The following is a 12,267-nucleotide window of genomic DNA, read 5'->3' as shown; positions in this document are numbered from 1 at the left end:
CTCACTTACTCCTCAGCACATGCGCAGGCAAAGCATTTAGGATTGTGATTTGCACATAATGTGTGCTCTCTAAGTATTTTATTACATTATTGTTATCGCTACCAGTTCTCCAATCTTGTTTCTTCCTGGTCTCTAACCATCTGGCCTGACTTAATCAGCATTGATCAGTGCCTCTAGCCAGGTTGCTTTCTGGATAAAGAGATCAAGCAGATGCACAGCCCTTAGAAGGATCTCCCTTCCTTACTTCCTGTCAGGGTTACATCTGCGCTCATCTTCCACCTAGTTCCTGCTTATCATGTCATCTACAAACCATGCTCTGGCCCATTTATCAGGAGCTCACACAGACCCTATGGGTGAGTTGACAGAGCAAGCCAGGAGGCAGGAGGAGGTGTTGCAGGGCCAGTGAGCCTCCTGTAATTCATGGCCATCAGGCCTTCAGGACCTGCTCCAGGCTGATGTATAAATAACCCTGCCCTTTGATGATGAAGCAGTCATTGCCTGCAAACTATCAATTCATGGATTGGATGGCACAAGCACAGATTGGGTGACCCAAGTTGCATGGTCACTTGGGGTCCCATGATTAGGCATGCAAACACTACCAGGACACAGTAATTTAACTTTGTTGGGCCAAGAGCTGTTTCTAAAAAGGAGAGTAGTTGATAAAGAGAGCATGGCTTTGCTCCAAAATACTAGAAGCTTGTGGTGTGGTGTGGTGTGTGTGCTTTGGCAGAGCTGGGGATTGAACACCAGGCCTTGTCCATCCTAGGCAAGTGCTCTACCACTGAACTACTTTCCCAGTTCCAGGTTGTGCTTTGATTCTTGCTTGTCAGAGGCTTTGTACAGTATCCCAAACTGTCAGACACTCTCAACTCATTCAGACACGTTTTGTCCACTCAGCCAACATGTGCTAGTGACTACAGTGTCCATGGCCCTGTGCTGGGCTCAGGAGTGTTCTTGTTCTCAAGACAGGGCCAGTCCAGGGAGAAAAACAGTGGGAACACCAAGAGGAACCACAAGGAGCTGCGAGAGCCTAGATAAGCTGGTATCTGCTCTGCTGTGGATAGATGTGCTATTTATCACAGGTAGTGTGTGCTAGGAACATCTGCACAAATGCACACAGGTGCACATTTCCATCTACAGATGCAGGCATTTTATGTCTACACTGAATGATGGATATGAGTCAGAGTCAGTGTGCATGGGCAGAAGGAGCCCTTGCCTGGGAGGTAGGAGACATGGACTAATGCCTCCCATGCACTGTTCCCGTGAGCTCTCAGTCCCTGCCTGTAAGATGTGAGCAGCATTTACTTTCCTGGACTTGTCTCTGAGTGTCACTTTAGGTGGCTGGATGAACACCCAGACCACTCCCTGGTACCCAGTAGGTGGTGCATGAGTGAGTGCTCTCACTCATCGGGTGACAGTCAATGGGAAAGTACTTTTGAACCAGGCCTGGTGTACAGCATCCATGAGCATGACTGGGGCCTGGCGTGAATGTTTGTGTGCACAGGAGGCCATGTGTCCAACTGGCTCTGAGCCGCACAGCAGGCCAGGGCCACCTCCATCCAAGAGAGCCCAGGATGATGCAGGTGGTGTCGTGAGATGGGGTGACACCTCCAGTGGTGTTTGTTTCCATTCTGGGAAGCAGGAGGGGTGGGAATTGGATCACAGCCTACATCAAGGGAAGGCTGCCAGTCTGGAGGGAATGGAAGGGAGCCATGAGAACCAGGCTTCTGGGGCAGCATCAAGCCTAGGACACCTCCCATCTCTCCAGCTGGGGTGCTGAGGCCAGTCAGGAAGGCCTGGTTTTCAGTCTTGCCTCTGTCTTGTACCAGCTCTAGGATTGGGGCTGTTCTCTGCTCCCTCTGGGCCTCATTTTTCTCATTCATAAGCCTGTGGTGCAGCTATTGTGAAGATTAAATGAGGGTGCAGATGTGAAAGCAGATGGTACCCTGACTCTGCATAGGTGTCTAATAAATGACAATAATTACAATGAATGTACCTCCTTATTTCCTCATTTCCCACTTATCCCAACCCCAAGCAATCCTCTAGCGAGCAATACCTGTGCTAACAAGCTCAGGCACAAGGTCATATGTGGGAAATGTATCTCTCTATGTGGCCAGCACCTAGAATGTGCAGCTCGCTATGCCTGGCTTTGGGGAAGAGACTCAGGGGCTGGGAGTCAGAAATGGGCCAAATGGGAAGAGATAGATCACAGGGCTCAGTGACCTGCCTGGGAGGAGGAGAGGCTATCCTAGAAACTTAGCTCCTGACCACCACATTCTCATACTGTTTTTATACCATCCATAGCTCACCAACCTTTTAAACTGGGGATGGCAATGACTCTTGCCTGCTGTAGTCCAATGGAATCAGACCATGTTCCCTGGGTCCCCTGAAAACTGGCCACCTCCCTATATTGTGCTCTCATTAATTATCTGCCATTTCCTCACAGAATGTGCCATCTGCTTTTTGACAGCATTCTGACTGAAGAGAGTGTAAATCAGGGAGAAGAGGAATGAGTGAATGTGTGAGTAGAGGAAAGAATGGGTGAGTGAACCCTGAGTAAATGCATGAATGGAGTAGAAACGTGTGAATGAGGGAATGACTGAGTGAGTCGATTTGTGAAACTTTCCCTGTTTATCTTCTGAGGGTTGCAGAAGCCAGGCTGGCCAAATCCGACTTCCCCTGGAATCCCTGCTCAGAGTATGAGGAGGATGGGCAGGAGGAGGTGCAGGCTGTCTGTAGAGCTAAGCAGCATCCAGGCTGACCGGCCTTCTTCTGGCTTCACAGCCAGGCAGGAGACCCAGGGAGCCACCCTGCACACCTCCTCTGAGAGTTGAAGTACAGGCACAGGGAAAGCCCAGCTCGTGTGGCCACCCTCACAGGGCTCCTTGGCATTGGAAGACCTAGCTGATGTGACCCTGATGATCACAGAGGCCGCATGATGCCCACGGTACAGGGACAGACACACAGACTGGTTCACATCCCAGCTTGTCGCTTCCCTAGGGTGGAACCATTAGAGAAAGTATACCCACTCTGCTTCTCTTTTCCCATCTGTAAAACACAAGAGAGGCCATCTGTGGCCCGACACCATGGTGAGAATTTTATAACACACCTCCCTCCAAACTGCTGCAGAGTGCGAACAGTGCATGATGATTGTAAGAGTCAGCGCTATTTAGCAGTGAGGAAGAAGCAGGCGTGGTTCCGAACGCATCACATGTGCTCTTCTTTAATCCCTACACACACTGCCTGTGAGCTAGGAGCTGTTCTCACCACCTTGCTATGGATGAGGACGCTGAAGCTTAGAGAGACAGGGACTAACTCCTCCAGAGACACAGGGCAGCAGCAAGGGCCTGGGCCCAAAGGCCATCTGAGGCTTGTAGCCTGCACTCTTAGGCCCTAAGCTAAAAATGGCAGCTCCCTCCCCCTGCTCCTTAAAGGTTAAAACAGAGGATAGAAGCAATCCTGTGGGGATAAAACAAAACAAAGAGCTCTGAAAGGAAGGAAGCCCAGGGAATGCATGTGAATAGGCCCCTCAGAGTATGGGGGCTCAGTTTGCCCCTAAGCTTCCTGACAGCTGGAGCAGGAAGGAGGGGTAGAGGAGAATTCCCAAGTTAAAATTGTCTGGATAAAAAGAGGCACACAAACATGTCTAAGTGAACTTTTCCCTTTGGACTGAAATTCCAGGGAAATTGATCTTGTGACCAGCTCAGCAAATATCCTGGAGCACAAATTTATCTGTGATGTCATGAGATGCTAAAAGGTTTCTTCATGCACCTCTCCCCATGAAGGCAGAGGAAATGTGATATTCTAGCCTAAGTCTCTAGAACAGTTTGCCAATTGCTCATTCTCCTCAGTCCTCTCACTCCTCCACCTTACAGTCACCTCTCCTAGTGCCACTCTTCTATTTTCAATTCCTTGCCAAAAACTACCTACAAATTTATATACCTGTATACTCCTTACTCCTCTCCTGACACAGTGGAAGATGTGCCCTTTTTTCTGTTGACTAAGGTTTCCACCAGTGTTGTGTCCTATTCCCTGCCACCTCTTCAGGAACCTTGATAAATTGGTTGTTGCCTCTCTCACTCCTGTGACTCCCTTTCTTCTGACTCAGTCTTTTAAATATGTTCAATTGTCTTGTATTAAAGAAAAAAACAAACATTGCCAAGATGTAGAAGTCCTCTTTTAGGACAGCAGGATGAGGAGCTCCAAAGACCCCAGCTTACAAATAAAACTGATGAAAATCATGAAAAGAACAACCATTTAAAGTCACCAGCAATTGTCCTTCAATTGTATGTACAGCATATGAAAGAACTTTTATTCAAGAAAATCTACTAAGGTGGAACATTGTGGTACAGGCTTATGGTCCCAGAACTGAGGAAACTGAGACAAGAGGCCAGCCTGGGCCTCAGAGTGAGACCGTGTCTCAAACTACGACAACAACAAAAACTTTAAGAAAGTCTACCAAGACTTGGTGAGAACAGTGAGAGTCTGTGGATTTCCAGCTACAACACAGGCCCTCTTTCTCCCTCGCTCCAACTCTGGGGGTGTTGAATGAATCTGCTCCCCCAGATGTGCGTATGTGTGGCCAAGAAGATGAGCTCCATCTCTCTTTGCCACTCAATCAACAATTAACCATATCTCATGTGGAGAAACAGGCTACCAACATTTCTCATCCCTTCCAACTCTGGTTTGAAGAAGGTAAATTCCTGGTGAGTGCAGTCAAAGGCAGGGGGCTCTCTTCTCCACCTGGACACCTACCATAGGGAAAAGGTTATCCTCCAGGCATGGAAGTCTAAGATTACTCAATCAAAAGCCCAATCAGCTTCTGTCCTGCTGACTCATAGGCCAGAGGTTTCACAATGGGAGAAGCAAGCTAAGAAAACGAAAGCTCCAAAGCTCTCCCCAAAGGACATAACTTACTTGAAAAAGAGTGGGGAAGTTAAGACTAAGGACACTTAAAAACTACTGCTCCTCTTAATTAAATGCCACTAGCAAAATCATGGGCCAAAATGGGAAAAAAAACACTATTTGCAAATTGTTCATCTAAAACTGAAATACATAAGAAACTCAATTCAGTACCAATAATGATAATAATACTGAAAAATGGGCAAATAATCAGAATAGACATTTCTCAAAAGAAGATATACAAATCTCCAACAAATATGAAAATGCTCAACAGCCAGGCATGGTGAGCATACCTATAGAGTCAGAGGCAATATTTCAAGTTAAAGGCCAACCTGGGCATGTTCATCAATGGATAAGTGAATAAAGAAAATGTGATGTAAAGAAATGAAATATTCAGCCATAAAAATGTAATCCTGTCATTTGTGGCAACATGGATGGGTCCAGAGGACATTATGTTAGCTGAAATAAGACAGGCACAGAAAGACATTATACCACATGATCTCACTTAAACTACTAAAAAATTGATCACATGGAAGTAGAGTACAATACTGATTAACAGTGTCTGGAGCTAGTGTGGGAGGGGATGGAGAGAGGTTGGTCAACAGACACAATATTACAGTTTGATAGGAGAAGTAAGTTCTGATGTTATATTACACAGTAGGGTGATTATAGATAACAACTCATTGTATTTCAAAATAACTAGAGGAGAGGATTTTGAATGTTCTAACCACAAAAACAGGATAAAGCTGGGCACTGGTGGCTCACACCTATAATCCTAGCAACTCAGGAAGCAGAGATCAGGAGAATTGCAGTTCAAAGCCAGACCAAATAGTTTGAGAGACCCTATCTCAAAAAAACCCATCACAAAAAAACAGCTTGGTGGAGTGACTCAGGATGTAGTCCAAACCCCAGTACTGCAAAATAAATAAATAAATAAAAAGATAAACATTTAAGATGATGGATATGGTGATTACCCTGATTTGATCTTTAAAGAAAATATACATCACATTTTACCCATAAATATCACATTGAATCACCTAAATGTACAATTATTATGTGTTCATCATATTATGTGGGTGAGGCAATATGCATCTATGAGCCCAGCACTCAGGAGGCTGAAGCAAGAGAGTTATGAATTTGAAGCCATCCTGGACTACATAGCAAGACTCTGTCTCAAAAAAACCTAACTAAATAAATAAAATTAATAATAAAAAATTAAATTGAAAAATCAATTGATCATATAAGGATTTCTTTTCTTCCTTTTTTCTTTTTCTGTGATGCTGGGAATCAAACCTAGGGTGTCATACACACTGTGCAAGAGCTCTATCACTGAGCTACATGCCCACCCCAAGGGTTTATTTCTGAACTATCGATTCTATTCCACTGGTATATAGTCAGTCCTTTAATCGTTAGCACATAGTCTTTTTTAAAAAAATTTTTGGCAGTACTAAGGTTTGAACTCAGGGCCTCATACTTGCTGGGCAGGGGCTCTACCGCTTGAGCCAGTAGGACTGTGTTTTATTAGCACATAGTCTTGATTACTATAACTTGTAGTAAGTTTTGAAATAAGGAAAGTATAGGTCCAAATTAACAAAACCATCTTTTGTTGTTCTGGGTCCCGTACACATGACTTTTTAAAAAATAAATTATATTGTGTATGTTTAAGGTATACAATGTGATACAATAATATTTGCGTATAGTAAAATGGTTACTACAGTAGAAAAAATTAACACATCCATCATCTCACATAGTTACCCATTTTCCCCCATCTGCCAAAAGCAGTTATACTGTATTCATTCTGCAAAAATCCTAAATCCAATACACTATTGTTAGCTTCAGCTCTCATGTTCAGATTAGTTCTTTTGATTTGTTCATCCTGCATATTAGCGACTCTTTCTATACCTTTGACCTACATCTAACCATTTCCTTCCCCCAACTTCAGTCCTAGTGGTCACTATTTGATTCTATATCTCTATATAGTTGATCTTTTTAGAAGACTTTTCATATATGTGAGATGATGTAATATTTTTGTTTGTATCTGGCTTATTTCACCTAGGATAATGTCCTCAGGTCTATTCATTTTGGCCAAATGACAAGATCTCCTCCACTTTTAAGGTCAAATAATAGTCCATTTTGTGTGTGTACACATGCACCATAGTTTTTTTGCTTTTGTTTTCATTTATTGCAGTCCTGGGGTTTGAACTCAGGGCCTCAGACTTGCTACTTGAGTCTCTCAGCCAGTCCAACACACTATAGTTTTGTTTTGTTTTTACAAGAGCACAAATTCACTTTATTTACTTTCCATTAGTTTAAATCCTTGAGGGGTACAGTATCACACTGATCCTGTGTCCAATGGCCTTAGCAGGAAGGTTATTTTGAAACTTGGCCCAAACCATACCACTGTTTCCATGGGCACGAGTTTCTTTTCCCCAGATTACTCGGGTTTTGTTTGGTTTGCCACCAGGAGTCACTGTATTTTTTGCTTTGTACACATAAGCACATCTCTTGCCCAAGTAGAATTTGGTTTCATCCCGGGCATAAAAGCCTTCAATTTTCAGAAGAGCTGCGTGCTCCCTTCGGTTTCGGAGACCCCGCTTATAGCCAGCAAAAATGGCCTTGTACCATAGCCTTCCAGACATATTTGCCTTTTAGAAATCCTGTTGCCAGCAGGCCTCCACAGGCTCCAAGATGGTGGAAAGAGCCAAACCACAGCTTTTTATCCATTCATCCATTGATGGTCACCTGGGTTGTTTCCATATTTTCACTGCTGGGAGTGCAGATATCTTTTTTTGGTGGAGGGAGTACTGGGGCTTGAACTCAGGACCTACACTTTGAGCAACTCCACCAGCCCTATTTTTGTGGAGGGTTTTTTTTGACATAGGGTCTCCCAGAACTATTTGCCTGGGCTGGCTTGGACCCACGATCCTCTTGATCTCTGCCTCCTGGGTAACTAGGATTACAGGCATGAGCCACTGGCACCTGGTTTGGGAGTGCAGATATCTTTATGCAATGGTGATTTTATTTCCCTTGATTACATATCCAAACGAGGGATTTCTGAGTCTTACTGTAGTTCTGTTTCTAATTTCTCTGTGAGCCTAAATAATGCTTTCCAAAATGTTTACACTACTGGCTACCCTTTTCTCCACACCCTTGCCAACATGTGTTATTTCTCATCTTTTTGATAATAACTATCCTAACAGTTTAACAGGTTGTTCATATCTTATAGTGGTTTTTTTTTTTTTTGAAACAGCTTGGGCTGGCTAGGAACTCTCTATGTAGCCCAGGCTGGCCTTGAACTCACAATTCTCTTGCCTTAGCTTCAGCTGTGATTATAGCTATATACCACCAAGCCCAGCTTCATAGTGGGTTTGATTTACAATCCCGTGATGATTGGTGATGTTAAGCACCTTTTCATGGCCATTTTGGCCATTTTTATATCATCTTTGCAGAAATGTCTATTCAAGTCCGTTTGCCTTTATAAATTCAGGTTAGTTGGTCACTGGAGGCTCATGCCTGGAATCCTAACTACTTGGAAGGCTGAGTTAGGGAGGATAGAGGTTTGAGGCCAGCCCAGGCAAATAATTCATAAGACTCCATCTCCAAAATAACCAGAGCAAAATGGACTGGAGGTATGTGGCTCAAGCAGTAAAACCCGAAGTTCAGAATCCCAGTCCCACAAAAAAAAATCAGGTTGTGTTTTCTTGCTATTGAGTTGTATGAGTTCTTTATAAATCTTATAAACCTTAACTGATATATGACTTGAAAATAATTTCCCCAATCTTCATTTTGTTTATTGTTTCCTGTGCTGTGCAGAAGCGTATTAGTTTGGTGAGATCCCATTTATTTATTTTTGCTTTTGTAGCCTGAGCTTTTCGTGTGATAGTCAAGAAATCATTGCCAAGGTCAATGTCAGGTAGCTTTCCCTCTATGTTTTATTCTAGTTTTATAGTTTCAGGTTTTGCATTTAGGTCTTTTATACTTATTTTTGGTGGTAGTAAGGTTAGAACTCAGGGCTTTGTGCATGAGCCATGCCTCCAGCCCTTTTTGCTCTGGTTATTTTGGAGATAGGGTCTCACTTTTTGCCAAGGCTCATCTGGATTGCAATCCTCCTATTTTACCCTGACATCGGTGGGCTGACAGGTGCCAGGCAGCTTATTTCTGTTGAGATGGAAATCTCACAATCCCCCATCCCAGCATGGAACCACAATCCTCCATCCCAGCATGGAACCACAATCCTCCCCCATTTCAGCTTTTATCCATTTTGAGATGATTTTTGTGTAAGATCCAATTTTATTGTTTTGCAAGTGGAAATCCAGTTTTCCCAGCACCATTCATTTATGGGAGACACTTTGTGCCTTTTTGCTATCCTTATCAAAAATGAATTGACTATATGTTTACATTTGTTTCTGTGCTCTCAATTCTATTCCACTGATCTATGGGTCTGTTCTTATGCCAGGGAATCTTGATTTTGCTTACTTGTGTCTTCTCTTTTTCTTAGTCTGGCTAAGGATTTGTTTTGTTTGTTTGTTTGTTTTAAAAAAGCGACCCTTAGATATATTGATTTTTTTTCCTATAGCTTTTCTATTGTCTGTTTGATTTGTTTATATCCTGAACTTTATTATTTCCTTCCTTCTGCTAACCTTGGGTTTAGTTTGTCTACTTCCTTGAGGCATAATGTTAAGCTATTTATTTGAGATCTTTCCTTTTTTTAATGTGGGCATTTGTTGCTATGAACTTCCTTCTTAGGACTGCTTTTGCTGCAGCCTATATGTTTGGGTATTTTGCACTTCCATTGTTGTTTGCGTCAGGATTTTTAAAATTTTTCCTTTTAATTTCTTCATTGACCCATTGGTTGTTCAGGAGCATGTTGTTTAGTTTAATTTCCATGTATTTGTATAGTTTCTGAAGTTCCTCCTATTACTGACTTCTAGTTTCTTATCATTGTGGTCAGAAACTGTATTTATATGATTTTTATCTTCTTAATTTTGTTAGGACTTTTTGTGGCCTACCATATGATCTGTCCTGGAGAATGTTTCATGTACACTAGTGAATAGTGTGTATTTTTGCTGTTGTTGGATGGAAAGTTCTTCATATATCTGTTAGGTTCCTTTTGTCTAAAATACATTTCAAATCTAGTATTTCTTTATTAATTTTCTTTCTGGTTAATCTATCTCATATAATTTTAGAGTCATCGTGTTCATTTTTGTGCCAAAATATGTATTCAAAGGGCTGGTGGCGTGGCTCAAGTGGTAGAGCAACTGCCTAGCAAATGTGAGGCCCTGAGTTCAAACCCTAGTACCACCAAAAAAAAAAAAATATGTATTCAATTAAATTTATAGATGATTTGGGGACTACTCCCGTTATAACATTAAATCTTCCAATCTATCAACAAAGGATGCACCATTTATTTAGGTCGTGTTAATTTTTCTTGACAATATTTTATAAAAGTTTTTCACTGCCTTGGTTAACTTTGTTCATGAGTATTTTGTTCTTTTTGATGCTGTTATAAATGGAATTTTTCTTAATTATATTTTTAGATTATTCATTGTTTATGTATAGAAATACAGTTGATTCCATGCATTGATCTTGTCAAATAGTTTTTCTTTTTAAAATGTTTAATTGAAGCTGAGTGCCAGTGGTTATTGCCTGTAATCCTACCTACTTGGGAGACTGAGATTGGGAGGATCGCGGTTGGAGGCCAGCCTGGGAAAATAGTTCATGAAAACCCATCTTCAAAATAACCAGAGCAAATGGACTGGAGGTGTGGCTCAAGTGGTAGAAGGCCTGTTTTGCAAATGTGAAGCTCTGAGTTCAAACTCCAGTCCCACCAAAAAAAATCTTTAAATGATACATAACAAATGTAGGTATTTTTGGTGCACACTATGATAATTTTATACATGTATATAATGTGCAATGATCAAATTAGAGTATCTTCTCAAACATTTATAATATCTTTCCATTGGGAAGCTTCAGTTATTTTGTAAATTATAATGCTATAGAGCACTAGAGCTTATTCCTACTAACTAACTGTATTTCAATACTGGTGTCCAACCTCTCTCTATCCTTCCTACCTTTTCTAGCCTCTAGTGACCACTGTTCTACTCTCCACTTCTATGACATATGAATGTAAATATGTGATGTTTGTCTTTGTGTGTCTGACTTACTTAGCATAATGTCCTCCAGTTACAACCACAAATTACAGAATTTCATTCTTTTGTGGGTGCATAGTATTCACCTGTATGTTTGTACCACATTTTCTTTATCCCTTGGTTCATTGATGGACACCTTGGGTTGAGTCCATATTCTGGCTATTGTGAACAGTGCTGCAATAAAAATAAGAGTGCAGATGTCTTTTCACCATGTTGATTTCATTTCCTTTGGATATATATCCACTAGTGGGATTTCTGGGTCATATAGTAGTTCAGTTTTTAATTTTTGAGGCCCTCCACGGTGTTTCCCATAATGATTGTATTAATTTATTCTCATCAACAGTGGATAAGGGTTCAACTTACTCTGTATCCCTTCAATTGTTGCTTTTTGTCTTTTTCATAATAGCCATTCTAACTGGGATGAGGTGATTTCTACTTGTGGTTTCAATTTGCAGTTTCCTGATATTTGTGGTGATGAGTAGTTTTTCATATTCTTGTGGTGATGAGTAGTTTTTCATATTCTTGATGGACACTAGTGTATCTGTATTTGCCAATTTTGTAGGTAGATGATTTGTTTGTTTAATTGTTTTTTGGTACTCAGGTGTTTGAGTTCTTTGTGTGTTCTCTATACAAATTTTTTGTTAGATGAATAGTTTGCAAATATTTTTCCCATTCTGTAGGTTTTATCTTCACTTTGCTGACTGTTTCCTTTGCTGTGCAGTTGCCTTTCAGTTTGATGTAACCCCATTTGTCAATTCTTTCTTTTTTTGCCCAAGTTTTGGGGTCTTATAAAAAAATCTTTGTAGCATTTGTTGCCCTCAACTCAAAGAAACTAAAGCAGATACTTTAAAGCAACTGAGGCTAATAGGAGAAGGGGACCAGGAACTAGAGAAACGGTTAGTTCAAGAAGAATTAACTTAGAAGGTAACACACATGTACAGGAAAGCAATGTGAGTCAACTCCCTGTATAGCTATCCTTATCTCAACTAGCAAAAACCCTTGGTCCTTCCTATTATTGCTTATACTCTCTCTTCAACAAAACTAGAGATAAGGGCAAAATAGTTTCTGCCTGGTAGCGAGGGGTTGGGGGGTAAGGGGGCGTAAGGGAGAGGGTGGGGGGGAAGGGGGGAGAAATAACCCAAACATTGTATGCACATATGAATATAATAAAAAAGAAGAAAAAACAAAAAAAATCTTTGGCTTATACCAATGTCTT

At 41.5% G+C, this 12,267-nt stretch overlaps 1 pseudogene; it reads right to left on the bottom strand.

Moving 5' to 3' along the window:
* Window positions 1-7,211: 7,211 nt before the first annotated feature.
* On the bottom strand, window positions 7,212-7,541 carry LOC141419809 (large ribosomal subunit protein eL33 pseudogene; annotated as a pseudogene).
* Window positions 7,542-12,267: the final 4,726 nt, after the last annotated feature.

Source organism: Castor canadensis, chromosome X (assembly GCF_047511655.1).
Source record: "Castor canadensis chromosome X, mCasCan1.hap1v2, whole genome shotgun sequence".
NCBI lineage: Eukaryota > Metazoa > Chordata > Mammalia > Rodentia > Castoridae > Castor > Castor canadensis.
This window is presented reverse-complemented; position numbering and strand designations above follow the sequence as displayed.